The sequence below is a fragment of the Sminthopsis crassicaudata genome, chromosome 1, assembly GCF_048593235.1.
Source record: "Sminthopsis crassicaudata isolate SCR6 chromosome 1, ASM4859323v1, whole genome shotgun sequence".
Taxonomy (NCBI): domain Eukaryota; kingdom Metazoa; phylum Chordata; class Mammalia; order Dasyuromorphia; family Dasyuridae; genus Sminthopsis; species Sminthopsis crassicaudata.
The window spans coordinates 730,639,004-730,652,621 of NC_133617.1; the positions used below are offsets into that span (position 1 = coordinate 730,639,004).

At 41.1% G+C, this 13,618-nt stretch overlaps 1 long non-coding RNA gene and 1 pseudogene across 8 annotated transcripts in view; both read right to left on the bottom strand.

Moving 5' to 3' along the window:
- LOC141551936 (uncharacterized) overlaps positions 1-13,618 on the bottom strand; it is a 484,713-nt gene that overhangs the window by 412,324 nt on the left and 58,771 nt on the right. For all 8 annotated transcript variants that reach the window (XR_012485020.1, XR_012485017.1, XR_012485014.1 and 5 more), the window contains exon 2: positions 4,989-5,264. This is a non-coding gene — a long non-coding RNA (uncharacterized LOC141551936). The remainder of the gene's footprint in view (positions 1-4,988; positions 5,265-13,618) is intronic.
- On the bottom strand, positions 12,667-13,612 carry LOC141552274 (splicing factor YJU2 pseudogene; annotated as a pseudogene).

Below are 13,618 nucleotides of genomic sequence, written 5' to 3' on the forward strand. Positions count from 1 at the left end.
GAGAAGGCAATCTGAAAATGAAGATTGAGGAGGTATTTTGAGGGGAGAACACTTCCCCACCACGGCCAGTGGCCCAAAATGTCGCAAAGAAATCCCCATGGGGGTGAGGGTGATAGGTAGAGGAAGTACAGTGTCTGGTAGCTTCCTGTTTGGGTCAATCAACAAGCACCTATTGAGGGCTGACTTTGGACTGGGGACTGTGCCCATGCTGGAGTGACACAGACAGAAGTTACAGAGGCCTAGCCTTCAGGGAGTTTACATCCCTAAGAAGCCCTGGACCTTGCCACTTTCTCTCTGGTCAGTCCCATCTCTGACTGTTACCTCCTACAATTAGGCTGGGAACTGCTTAAATTGGGAGCACAGATCTATATGTATCCTCAGCATTTAGCACAGTGCTTGACATATGTAAGCAATTCATCCATTCTTTCAGTAGATGAGAGACTGAGAGATTGAGAGAAGGAGAAAGAGACAAAGGAGGGAAAAGGGAAGAAAGAAAGAAGAGGAGAAAGAAATAAGGGAAAGAAAGGGAGGGGAGAGGAAGAAAGAGAGAAATGGAGAAAGAAAGAAGAGGGGAGGGAAAGGAAGGAGAAGAAACAGAAGAGAAGAGGAGAGAGAAAAAGAGGAGAGAGGAAGAGAGGAGAGGAAAAGGGAGAAAAATGAAGCGGAGGGTGCTGGAACTCTATCTTTCCAGAAATCAGCAGGAGTCAGGATCACTAAATGTCTTTATTCTAGCTCTTTTCCGTCACCTCCAACGCCAGGTCACCAGTGCAAGAGAGCGTGAGTTCCACCACCCAAGTTTCTCTTACTCCTCCCACACAAGTCACTTCCCCCTCTTTGTCCCACCAATCAAGTCAGCACAGAACAGCTGGGGAGGGTCAACCTTAAACAAGTTAATAGGGAACAGTCCAATTGGCAATTAGTCTCACGTGCTTCATTATCCAAGTGCATTGCTCAGTTCTAGCCCTTTACATCTCCCGCTTTCTTTTGTTTTAGACCACAGGAGGTCGCGCCATCCCTGACTTTTCAGGGAGATGAGAACCCCAAAAAGGAGGTGATCACGCCCCCCCTGACTTCTCAGGAGGGGAGATGAAAGCACTAAAAAGGAGATAATCACGCCCTCCCTGACATCTCAGGAAGGGAGATGAAAAGCACCAAAGAGAAGTGGGGATTTGCTAGCAGGTTTCTGGGTTGAAGGGCCTTATTAGAGACAAGTATGCACAAACCCATCAGCATGGGAGTTATTACACAAGCACATAGCAATAACGCAGAGGCTATTAGTGGTGACTCTCCCCACAGTCAGTGCAGACTCGATGTGGTGTAACAAACAGGAATTGTACATGCAAGTAGTGATATAACAAACAATATAAATCAACATGGTATTGTAAGAGATTTCCAGAAGTCCTAGAAGGAGGGTATGTAAACACCAGACACACATACCCCTTCTTCAGCAACCAAGAGATAGTCCAAAACCAATCTATTGTCCATTGCTTCACTGTTAGGGAATCCAATTATCCCCGCAAGTTTTTGAAGTCCCACATCAGTCTTTTTATATGTTAGGGAATCCAATGATCCCCACAAGGTTTTGAAGTCCAGCAACAGTCTTATGATGCCTCACAGAATCCAATAATTCCTAAAGACTTTCAAGTCCTACAATAGTCTTATGATGCCTCAGAGAATCCAATGATTCCTGAGGATTTCAGTCCTACAATAGTCTTATGATGCTTCAGAGAATCCAATGATTCCTGAGGATTTCAGTCCTACAATAGTCTTATGATGTCTCAGAGAATCCAATGATTCCTGAGGATTTCAGTCCTACAATAGTCTTATGATGTCTCAGAGAATCCAATGATTCCTGAGGACTTTCAGTCCTACAATAGTCTTATGATGTCTCAGAGAATCCAATGATTCCTGAGGACTTTCAGTCCTACAATAGTCTTATGATGCCTCAGAGAATCCAATGATTCCTGAGGATTTCAGTCCTACGATAGTCTTATGATGTCTCAGAGAATCCAATGATTCCTGAGGATTTTCAAGTCCAACCGTTTTTGATGTCCATCCTATTAGTAAAGTCATTACTGCACAGACTATCCCCACGATCTTCTCTTCTAAACAAGAGAAGGGAATTTTGGGATATGTGATTGCTTACAATTTTTAAATTTTGATTTTACATTTTTAAACATTTTTGATTTTGCATCTTCAAAGTATTTTGATCTTGCTAAGTTATTTTGATTTTACATTTTAAAGTTATTTTGGTTTTACATTTTTAATCTATTTCGGTTTTACACTTTTAAATTATTTTGGTTTTACATTTTTAAATTCTTTGCCTTTTACCTTAGCAATGCACTTCGGGCATACACAGAAAGGGCAGCTAAGTGACAGACTGACTAACTTTTGTCTGACTTTTGTTAATCTTTTTGACAACAACTTTGTTTCCACTGTGATGTGGAAAGGCCTGGATGGCATTTGGAAAGGCCCAAGTTGGGCCCCGGAGACATTCCTTCCTAGGTGCAGATCCAGCAGCAGAGTTCATCCCCACCAGAGACATTTGTAACCTGGGGATCCAAGAGAAGGACCAGACAACAGCCCAGAGGGACCAGCCAGATGTCCGCAGCCCTTCAGACGCTGATGGCAGCGATGCCCCTCCTGACCGTGACACCAGAGACATCAGACACAGTTCCAGTGTTGCAGCTGAAATGGACTGTTTTGGGTGATACGCAATATAAAGACTGTAAATGGACAATGGGCCTGCTTGCTCCTCCCATGGCTACTTGCCATATGGTGGCCTGGGGAGAGGCTTTGCCCTATGCTTTCTATTGAAGGACTATGCTTTTAAATTAGTGGGTGAAAAACCAACACACCCACCTGCCGTTGTTATTGAGACAATGTTATTGGACATGACTTTGCTTATGTGCACCTGTGAAACTAGAATTGCTCTAGGATTGTGAAAAGTGCAATAGAGAATTGTGATAAGCTAGAATTGTTCTAGAATTGTGACAAGTGCAATTGAGAATTGTGATAAGCTAGAATTGCTCTAGGATTGTGAAAAGTTCAATAGAGAATTGTGAGAAACTAGAATTGGTCTAGAACTGTGATAAATGTAGCTAGAATTGTGACAACCTACCTACTGATATTTGTTAACTAGAATTGTGATGTTTTACCTTGTTGACTTCCCACCTCAGTGTTGACATCCTACCTCATTGGCATCCAACCTCTTTGGCTTATTATCTTGAGTATGACTTTAATGAATGGGTTGAACACTTGGGCCACTGTTGAGCCTGGTTCTTATTGTCATACTTCTGTTTACTGATCTGCTGCTTTGTACCTCCTTGGGCATAACACTCTGTCATCTCATGGATCAAGTGACTATAGCTGGTGCTAAAAGTTTAGCTTGGTGAGATGTGCGGTTCCCGCAAAACAAGAGAAAGGGAATTGTAAGGGGCCTTTAAATGGGTGCCACAGCGCATCAGGAGATTGAGGCCCAGAAGTAATTTCTGTGGATATTAGGACTGCCCTTGTGCGGGATCCTGGCCATATTGAGATAGCTTCGTAATGGGTGACTCTCTCGCTTATTGGCTATGTGTGTGACCTCACAGGCCCTATGTAAGCCCACTGCAGGCAGCAGTCACTCTCTTTAACCTGGCGCTCTTCACCCTGGCTTCCCAGCCTGGGTGGTCAAGCCAAGCTGGGTAGCCAAAAGAGGTAAGGATTTTGGTAGTGAACACGTGGGTCTTCTGACCAGGTGTTCACTTGGGAACCAACAAGTCAGGGCATTATGTGAGAGGGGATAATAAAGGCTTTTAAGATTATATGTGGCTGTTCTTGAGTGCGCTACCGGTATTAAGCTATAGATTCAAGAGATTGTGGCCAGAGACCTTAGAAGGCCTCAGAGGAGGCGAGCCGGGTAGAGTTCACACTGCAAAGGACAGTGGTCAAAGGTACTCTGGGGGGTCTAGGACAGACTAGTAATTGTAACTGCCAAGAGAGCATGTTACAGGAGGGGAAGGGAAGAGAGGGAAGAGAAGGGAAGGAGAGAAAAGTAAAGGAAATAGAAGAAGGGGAGAGGAGAGGAAAGGGAAAAAAGAGGAGGAAAGGAGAGAAGAGAGGAGGGGAGGAGAGGGAAGGGAAGGGAAAGGGAGTTGAAGAAAATGAGGAGAGGAAGGGGGAGAGGAGGAGAAGGGATGAGAGGGAAGAGAAGAAGAGGAGAGGGAGGGGAAGAGAGGGAAGAAAGGGGAGGGGAGGAGAAAGGAGGAATGGACAGGGAAGGGGAGGAGAGGAGAAGAGAAAAAAGGAAAGGGGGGAAAAGGGAAAGGGAGGGAAGGAGAGAAGAGGAAAGGGGAAAGAAGGGTAAAAGGAAGGGCAAAGACAAATACTAGAAACAAAATGAAGGAAATGGATTGGGGCAGGGGAGACACTAGCAGCAGGTTGGGATCCAGAAAATCTTCCCAGAGGTGATGCTGCTTAAGTTGCTTCCCGAAGGAGAAAACCTTCTAAAAAGCTGAGTTAAAGAAGGAGTGCATTCTACTAAGTAGGAGTTGAATTCAGCTGTTTTTCCTCTGCTTTAGGACAGCAAGTGCCTACCAGTCCCCTTGAAATGTGGGTGCCCTGGTGCAAAACCCAGACTGCTCTATCTTAGTGACAGCACTGCCCCAAACTAGGAGGACTGCTGCTAATTCTGCTTCTGCTTTGCTGAATTAAAAAGCATCCAAAAGAAAGTACTATAATTTCATGGATATAATGTGCACAGCCTTCAAAAGTGGCCCACCGAAGGATGTAAACACTTCGAGTCATGCATTGCCCACATTCCCTGCATCAACTTCCAATTCTGCTTTATAATCCCTTCCAAAATAACCAGTGGGCATAATAGGCACTCAGGATCCCACATGCCTGACCTCCCCCCCCCCCTTTCTACACCTCATATAATGCACACTTAGAGTCACGGATTTCAGGGGAGATATAATTAAATGCTTCTTAACATAAAGTATAATTACCTTCTCAAAGGCCCGGCTGGAGGCAAAGGAGCCAAAAGACATCGGGCCACATCCAACATCCACGGCCCCGCAAGTGAGAACTGCCAAGGTAGAGAAAAGCAGAGCCATGATGCTCTTCGGTAGCCTCAGGGGAAGAAAGGCCGTGTCTCACCTGGTGCTGAGCTGCTCAAGGTAGGCCCAGGCTTCCCTCTCTGCCCAAGAGGCGTCTAGATGTAGCAGCAGATAAGCTTGGTCTCAGAGTAGTGGTGCAGTAATAAATTTTTAACAACCATCTCTCTGAAAAAAAAAATAACAAAGGATGCATTGATGCACTTTAAAGCTTAATATCCATTATTAACAATTTTTCCATCACTTCTCTAAGTTGTGTTGTTGTTTAGGTCACACCTGACTCTTCTTGATCTCATTTGGGGATTTTCTTGGCAAAGATAGTACTATGCTTGCTATTTACTTCTCCTGCTCATTTTACAGATAAAGAAACTGAGGCAAACAAAGGTAAGTGACTTGCCCAGGATCACACAGATAGTAAGTATATGAGACTGGATTTAAACTCAGGGAAGTAAGTCTTCTTGACGTTGGAGTTGGAGTGCCATTTAGCTTTCCCCTTATATCTTACATAAAAATAAATTCCCGATATATAAATAATAAGAATATAAAAAGCCTTAAGATCTGCACTCTAGGTAATGTACCACCTAGCTGCCCTTTCTTAAGTCTAGACAATCAACAAATCAGGCCCTGACTAGGAGCTTTCTGGAGCCCAGATAAACAGGCTCCCACACTTCCCCCCCACCAAATAGAAATTGGAAGACCCAAGTTCAAATCAAGCCTTAGGCACTTACTGATTATGTGAACCTAGGCAAGTCACTCCTGACTACCTCTGTTTTCTCACCTATAAGATGAGAATAATAATAGTACTTCCCTCCCAGGAAGGATAAAATGAAAAGCCATTTGTAAATCACTTTGCAAGCTTTAAGGTGCTATATAAATATTATTATTAACATATTATCTTAATAATAATAATAAATTATATTATTAAAATAAGGGGGTTATACTAGATAACTTCAAGGTCCCTTCTAGCTGGATAATTCTAACTGTTACTGGAGGCTGAGCAGGCTATTCTTGTTTTGTTTTCTAGTTTTATTTGCCAACTTCTACCAGTGAAGATCAGAATCTTCTCTATAACTTAGATTCTTAAAGGTTCACCAGAGATACAGAGAGGTGACCTGTCCAAGGTCACACAGCTAGTATGTGGCAAAGTTGGGACATGATGACAGGGCTCTCTGATTCTGGGGCCAGCTTTCTACCCACAATGCCATTTGTGGAATAAAAGGAAAGCCTGTTTTTCACTCAAGCAAGTATTTGGAGAATTTGTTCAGAAGTGAGCAACCAATGTGATGAAGGACCTTCTGAGATCTAGCTAAAGGCATGGGGAATGTTCAGCTGGGAGAAAAGAAGGCCCGAAGAGGACATGAGAATTGTCTTCAGATAGCTGAAGTGCTATTACTTTGTAAAAAAGGAACTAAACTGGGGTTGTTTGGCTCCAGGGGGCAGAACTGGAAACAATAGGTGGAAGTTACAGAGACACAAATTTAGACTTGATGTTATGAAAAACTTCCTTGCAATGAGTCCTGGGCCCAAGTGGATTGGGTGGCCTTGGGACTGGTGGGGTCTCTCATTTGCAATCTTTAACAACAGTTGGATGACCCTTCTCAGGCCAATTGGCTATCCAGAGCACTGGAAGGATGAAACAGACTCCAAGATTGCTTCTGGCTCCAAAATTCAGTGACGCCATAGCTTTATGGGCCAAATGGCCATCCCTCGTCTCCTTTTATCAATTGTTGTGTATAAAAAGTTTGACTCCTTCCTTGAATTTAATTTGACAAACATTTCTTAAGAGTGATAAATTGAGTAAATACAAGCAGGCTATAGAATGAAAAAGGATTACAGATTCCAAGATGAAAAGGTCCTTGGAAGTCATCCGGAACAAAGATTCTTAAACTGGGGGTCATAATCCCTTATGGGGTTTGACTCCATAACTGAATGTGGAAGTTGTGACAAATTTGTCAACAGTAAAAGGTATTAAATATTGTGCCATTTTATTTCTTTACATAAAAATAAGCAAGCCCATCCATCTCATTAGTAGGCAAATTTGTTTTCATCTTTAATAAATGTAAAATTTATCAATAACTACTTCAAAAAAAGTTCAAAGGCAATTCAATCCAAAACTGCCCAGAGATGTCATCCAGCCAGCCAGGAAAGATGCTAAAAACTGGGAAATCTCATTGTCTGAAAGGTCATGGCAAAAGAGAGAGGCATTTCATTGCTAGTTGAACTGTAAGCTGATACAACTGCTGTGCATATAGTTTGAGATGATCCAAACCAGTAATATTCGTATCCTTTGGCTCAGAGATCCTATAATTAAGACTATCTCTCAGAAAAGCTATTAACAAGAAAAAAAGGCGAATATGTACAAAAATGCATAAAAGAGTATTATGAATGATTTATGAAAAAATTGGAAACAAATATATCAACCAATAAATGGAAGAATGGCTAAAGAAATTATGGCACATGAGTGTAATGGAATATTATTGCACCATAATGCATGACAAATGGGAAGAATTTGAAGAAACATGGGAAGACTTGTGGGAAGTAAATATAACGAAAGCTAAATCAAAAAAATGAAATACACAATGACTATCCCAGTGTAAATAAAAGGAGGCAACAGAGCTCTACATAGTAACAATGGCTGATGTAGTATCATGTAACCAAAGTTAAAGTTAATAATTGATGACCAGATATTTCTCTGGAAATGCATTTTGTAAAAAGTTGTTTTTTTAGTCACATATTTTTAATTGTATAAGAACAGGGAGGGAGGAGGAGGAAGGTGAAAGAGGGTTCTAAGATTCAAAGCCAGTATACTGGTTGAAAGAGGAAGTGGAATTGGAGCTAGGCCTAAGATCAATCCATAAAGACCCTAAAGCTAGAAAGATCATTTCGTCAATACCTCACTTTACAGGTGAGGAAATGGAGACACAGACCAAAGAAAAGGTTTGCTGGAGGTTACACAAGAAATAAGCCTCAGAGGAATTTGAAGTCAGGTTCAATACAAGATAACATAAGGTAAATCAGAGGCTGTTCAACCCAGAAAGGCCTAGAAAGATGCTGTGCCCACCCTCCGTACTTTACAGAATGGAGAAACTGAGTCTCAGAGATATAAAGTGCTTTGCCCATATCTCCTCAATCCTGATTTATGCTGCCTTCTCCAACTCAAAACTAATGTATTTTTACTGGTGGGATAGGGTGAGTAGATTGATTTTTGTATGTAAGGGAGAACATAGTTTGGATCTTGTAGATAGAGTTCTGGGTGAATAGTATCTGTGTGACCCTGAAAAAGTCACTTATTCTCTCTCTCTCTCTCTCTCTCTCTCTCTCTCTCTCTCTCTCTCTCTCTCTCTCTCTCTCTCTCTGTTTTTCTCTCTCTCTCTCTGTCTCTCTCTGTTTCTCTCTCTCTCTCTCTGTTTCTCTCTCTGTCTCTCTCTCTCTCTGTCTCTCTCTCTCTCTCTCTCTCTCTCTCTCTCTCTCTCTCTCTCTCTCTCTCTCTCTCTCTCTCTCCTCCCCTCCTCTGTCCTCTCTCTCTCCTCTGTCCTCTCTCTCTTGTCTCTCTCCTTCTCTCTTCCTCTCTGTCTCTGTCTCTCTCTATCTCTCCCTTTTTCTCCCTCTCTCTCCCTCTCTATCTCTGTCTCTCGCTATCTCTTACTCTCTCTGTCTCTCTCTTCCCCTTCTGTCTCTGTCTAGGATTCCTCCTAGGACTATTGTAAGGATAAAATGAAATAATATTTGTAAAGTGCTTTGCAAACCTTAAAATGCTATATCACTAAAGCTCTGAATGTATAAACCATGCACACACATATTATATACACCATTCATCCTTGTTACATCTATGGCGGTATACTTTCTAGGGATACATAAACTGATAATGAGGTCGACACATGCATTGCCAGAGTTAGCTCAGTGGTTGGGAGTCTGTGAAGGAAAGTGTAGGAGAGGAGAGGTATTAAACTGACTACCGAACTGAAGGTCTGCAGAGCCGTTAGGCTGACTTCATTGTTGTATGTCTATGAAATCTGGACAGTCTACCAGTGCCAGGCCAGGAAACTGAATCACTTCCACTTGAATTGTGTTAGGAAGATTCTGAAGATCACCTGGCAGGAGAAGGTTCCTGACACCGAGGTCCTTTCTCCATCTAAGTTGCCAAGGATTCAAACTCAATTGCAGAGAGCACAGCTCTAATGGGTTGGTCACTCTTTGACTACCTAACAAAAACTTGCTCTAATATAATGATGTCATTTTGTTGCTTTTAGAAAACAAATATAACAATCAACCAATCATTCTTGTAACATCTGTGTAACTTGGTTAAATGGAGAAATTGTAGTAAGAGTAATGTTTTCTTCCTTCCTCCTTCACCCCCGAGATCTGTACCACTACACACAAATATATGTAAAATTATTCAGTACATACTTTTATTTATAAGTTCTTTTTCTGGATGCAAATAATGTCTTTCCTCTTATGTTCTTTGTATTTATAATAGTCCACATGACTTATGCATTCAAAGTCATTTTAAAAATAATATTGCTATTATTGTATACAATGTTTTCTTGGTTCTGCTCATTTGACTCTTCATTATTTCATGCAAGTCTGTCCATGTTTTTCAAACCCATTATTTCCTTTTTTTTTTGAAGTTTTTTTATTATAACTTTTTATGTACAAGATATATGCATGGATAATTTTACAGCATTGACAAACCTTTTTCCAATTTTCCCCCTCCTTCCCGCCACCCCATCCCCCAGATGGCAGGTTGACCAATACATGTTAAATATGTTAAAGTATAAATTTAAAACAATATAGGTATACATGTCCAAACAGTTATTTTGCTATTTAAAAAGAAATTGCTTTCCAGAATGGCTGGATGTATTCACAATTCTACCCACAATGCATCTTATACCATTTGCCAAGATAAGGTCAAAATAGATACATGACCTAGAATTAAACAAAAATATTTCAGAAAATTAGAAGAATGTGGAACATATTACTCATGAAACTCATGGATAGGCAAGCTATTTATGAATAAACAAGAAATATAGAGCAAATTTGGGTGTAAAAAAACAATTTTAATTACATTAAGTTTGAAGTGTTTTATACAAATAAAATAAATGTTGCCAAGCTGAGAAGGAAAAAAGAAAATTGTGTGTGTGTCAGGGTGTGTGTGTGTGTGTGGGGGGGGATTTATAGACAGTTTCTTGGATAAAGGTCTCATATTCAATATAAATAATTTTGTTAAATCTATAAGAATATGAATGATTTCCCAATTTTAAAATGGTCAAAATATATGAATAGAAAGTTTTCTGATGAAGAGATGAAAACAATTCATTGTTATATGAAAAAATACTCTAAATCATTATTGATTGGAAAAATATAAATGAAAACAACTTTGAAATACTATTTTACACCTATCAGATTAGCTAAAATGAGGGACAGTGGCAATGTTGACAGGAATGTGAAAGTATTGGGACATTAATACATTGTTGGTGGAATTGTAAACTGATTCAGCCATTTTGGAGAGCAATCTGGAATTGTGCCCAAAGAATTAGTAAAGTGCCTATACCCTTTGACCCAGCAATACCGCCACTAATTCTATTTCCAAAGATGATTAAGGGAAAAGAGTAAAATTTTAAGTCTGACTGGACTGGGGCTCTTCTCTTCCTCCTACCTTTCCATTCCCCACTCTTCAATAAAAACAAAAAACAAAAACCCCTTGAGTGTGTAACTACTGGAACTGTAACATCTTACCTGACTTACTCATGACTAAGTTATTCAAAAGTGCTTGGGACTGGATTTATTCTCTATTGGTACATCTGAAAGGCTGCCAGATCCCTTTGTCTCTCAGAACAGAATCCTGTCCTCTCCAAGACCCACCATTCAGGAGCACCACTTAGACCAAGCTGCTGTATTAGCTGAACAGACCAGTGGGGTCTCATAGGTGTGATAGTATGATTTGGATGGAGGCAACAGAAACCTGAATCCCTGAGAACCAGTGAAAAAGAGGGCTACTCACCTCCTGACATGGAAGTGATGGACTTGGCATGTAAAATAAGACAGATTCTTATTTGTTGGATATGATCAGGCTCATTTGATTAAGGGGGAAAGGAAGGGAATAAATACTAAGTACCTACTATGTGTCAGGCCCTTTACTAAATGTTTATAAGTATTTTATATTTCACTAAATGAGATATTTGGTATAAGATTTTTTTCTTCCTGGAAGAGGAGGTAGGAGAGAAAAAAATGCATTTTTTGTTCATTGAAAAAAAAAATTAATTAAAAAAAATCAAAGCAACTTCCCCTTCCAAAAAAATACACATAGGGCTGTGTCATGGGCCACCATATGTCTTCTTTGGAGGTTTTGTTTTGGTATTAATAAATTATAATCAGGTATGTTTTCTATGATCATGAGTATTCTCTCTCTCTGATGTAATCCAAATAATAACAATCAGCTCATCCTGGAGGCAGCCTCAGTGGCCAAAATCCATTTGGGAGCCATCCTCTAAAAATTGTGACAAGAGGAGGGCTTATTTTTTTTGGCTTCATAATGGAATGAGCTGGCAAAAATATTTTTGTTAGGATTTTTTCTAAGCCAGTGAATTTCCACTTGGAATATTTCTCTTCAGATTTTTTTTTAGTCCAATTGGTTTTCTTTATGTGGTTTAAGATAGTGACTTATAGATACACATCATGTGGGGCTGATAGGAGGTTGGGGGAAGAAACCCTCTGGATTTGCCTGATCTTGTCAGATTACTAGCTTTTGTCTGCCCCATCTCGTACATAGTCTGAGGCAGGAGGGAAAAGAGAAAAACAGATTCCTGTTGTGATAGGGCATCATATATCCCATATTCAACTCCCCAAAGTTCAAGTATCATCAGATAATCTTGGTGTGAGACTAGGAGGAAAACAAATCTACCCACCACACATGATAAGTTAGCACTGGGCACTGATGAAAAGTGCCATTCTCTGTAAAGTGTGATAAATGACACACCAGCAACGAGAGAAATTAATTCCGGCCTTGTCAGGAAGAAAAGGGCCTTGAAGTTCCAGGGATGGCAAGAGGCAACTTCCTGCCTCCTTAGTAGCTCTCCTCTGGCTATCTGGGCTTGAAGAGCATGAAGGGCACAGCTCCAAAGGAAGCAGAGTCCCAATATCTTCAGTAGTTGTACCCCTGATGTTATGGTGGGCAATAGGTTAGTCTTCAGTTGTTCCCACTCTTTAAATAAGGCAGATTCAGAAAGATTTTCCATAGTGCTAAATGCTACTGAGATCTATGGCGATGGACAGGGAGAGGGAGAAGGAGAAAAGGGGAAGAAGGAAAGAGAGAGGAAGAATGAGGGAGGAAAATAAAGGAGGAGAGAAGAGAGGGGTCAGAATGATCAATTTCTGGAAAGCAAAGAAGTGGGGAAAGAACATTAGCACACCAGACAGAGCTTCTGGTAAAATGGTTCCCACCCCAATCCTCCTCTTCACATTGCTGGGCTCATCAAACAAAAAAATAAACTCATTCCAGCCTGGCTTCATGGTCAGCCCCCACTGGGAAAGGGATTTAAGGGTCTTACATCTAAGAGGAGGGACTGATGCTTCAGCCATTGTTGTTGCTATCTTTTCCATCTGATTACGCTCCCAGCTGTCTCAGAGACGAGGCACTGAGTGTCCTGCCCAATGTATCCACCTATTTCAAACTGCAGTAAGACTGTGCCTGCGATGGGCAAGACCACATGCCCATTGCTGACATGAAGTCTTGGGGCAGCTTCCTCCTTTGCCACAAACAAACCTGGCAGCTTTGCTGTCCAAGACACCTACACTCTGCTCCTAATTCTCCAATTTCTAAGTTTTTTAGTTTAGGGACGTCCTCCAAGATGGCAGGGGGATTGGACTGCAAGGGCAGCTGGGAAGATGCAAGGGCACACTATTCATCAATGTCAGAGTCTTCTCCTAGCCTGTTCCATCTTTTTTGGTCCCTCCTTCTGCTCTTACTGGTGCTTCTCTTCCTCAGTTGGACAATGGGTGCTTCTGGAACATCATACAAAGTCCACATTAGCCTAGTGCTGGTCATGCTCCTACAACTGCTACAAGTTCTCCAGAATATCCACCTCCAGCTTGGAGCCCTTGATCTGGTTCTCCAGCATCTTCTAGGATTGTGGCATTCTTCACTTTCTCTTTCCTTCTGTGTCCTTTTCTCTTCTTCTTTCCATAGTTCCTGGAAGTTCCAGATAGCTCCATGCTCCATGGTACAATCTGTTTTCTCAGAGTTTATTTTGAAGGTTATTTTGAGCTAGACAACAGGTACACTTCATACAGAAATGAAAAGCTGGAAATCCCAGATATAACTCAGTATGCACTGTCTCCTTCTGGGCACTAAATTTTTTATCTTTATAAATATATTTGGCACATGTCATATCTTTCATGCTAAGGAGGGTCATCAGTCTTATAATGTATTACTGATCTTTGGGCAGCTTAAGTTTAGGGATTTTTGATGGATCAAAATCTGGCAGATAGTATTTATTTAAGCCTTTTCCCTCTAACATCTTGGT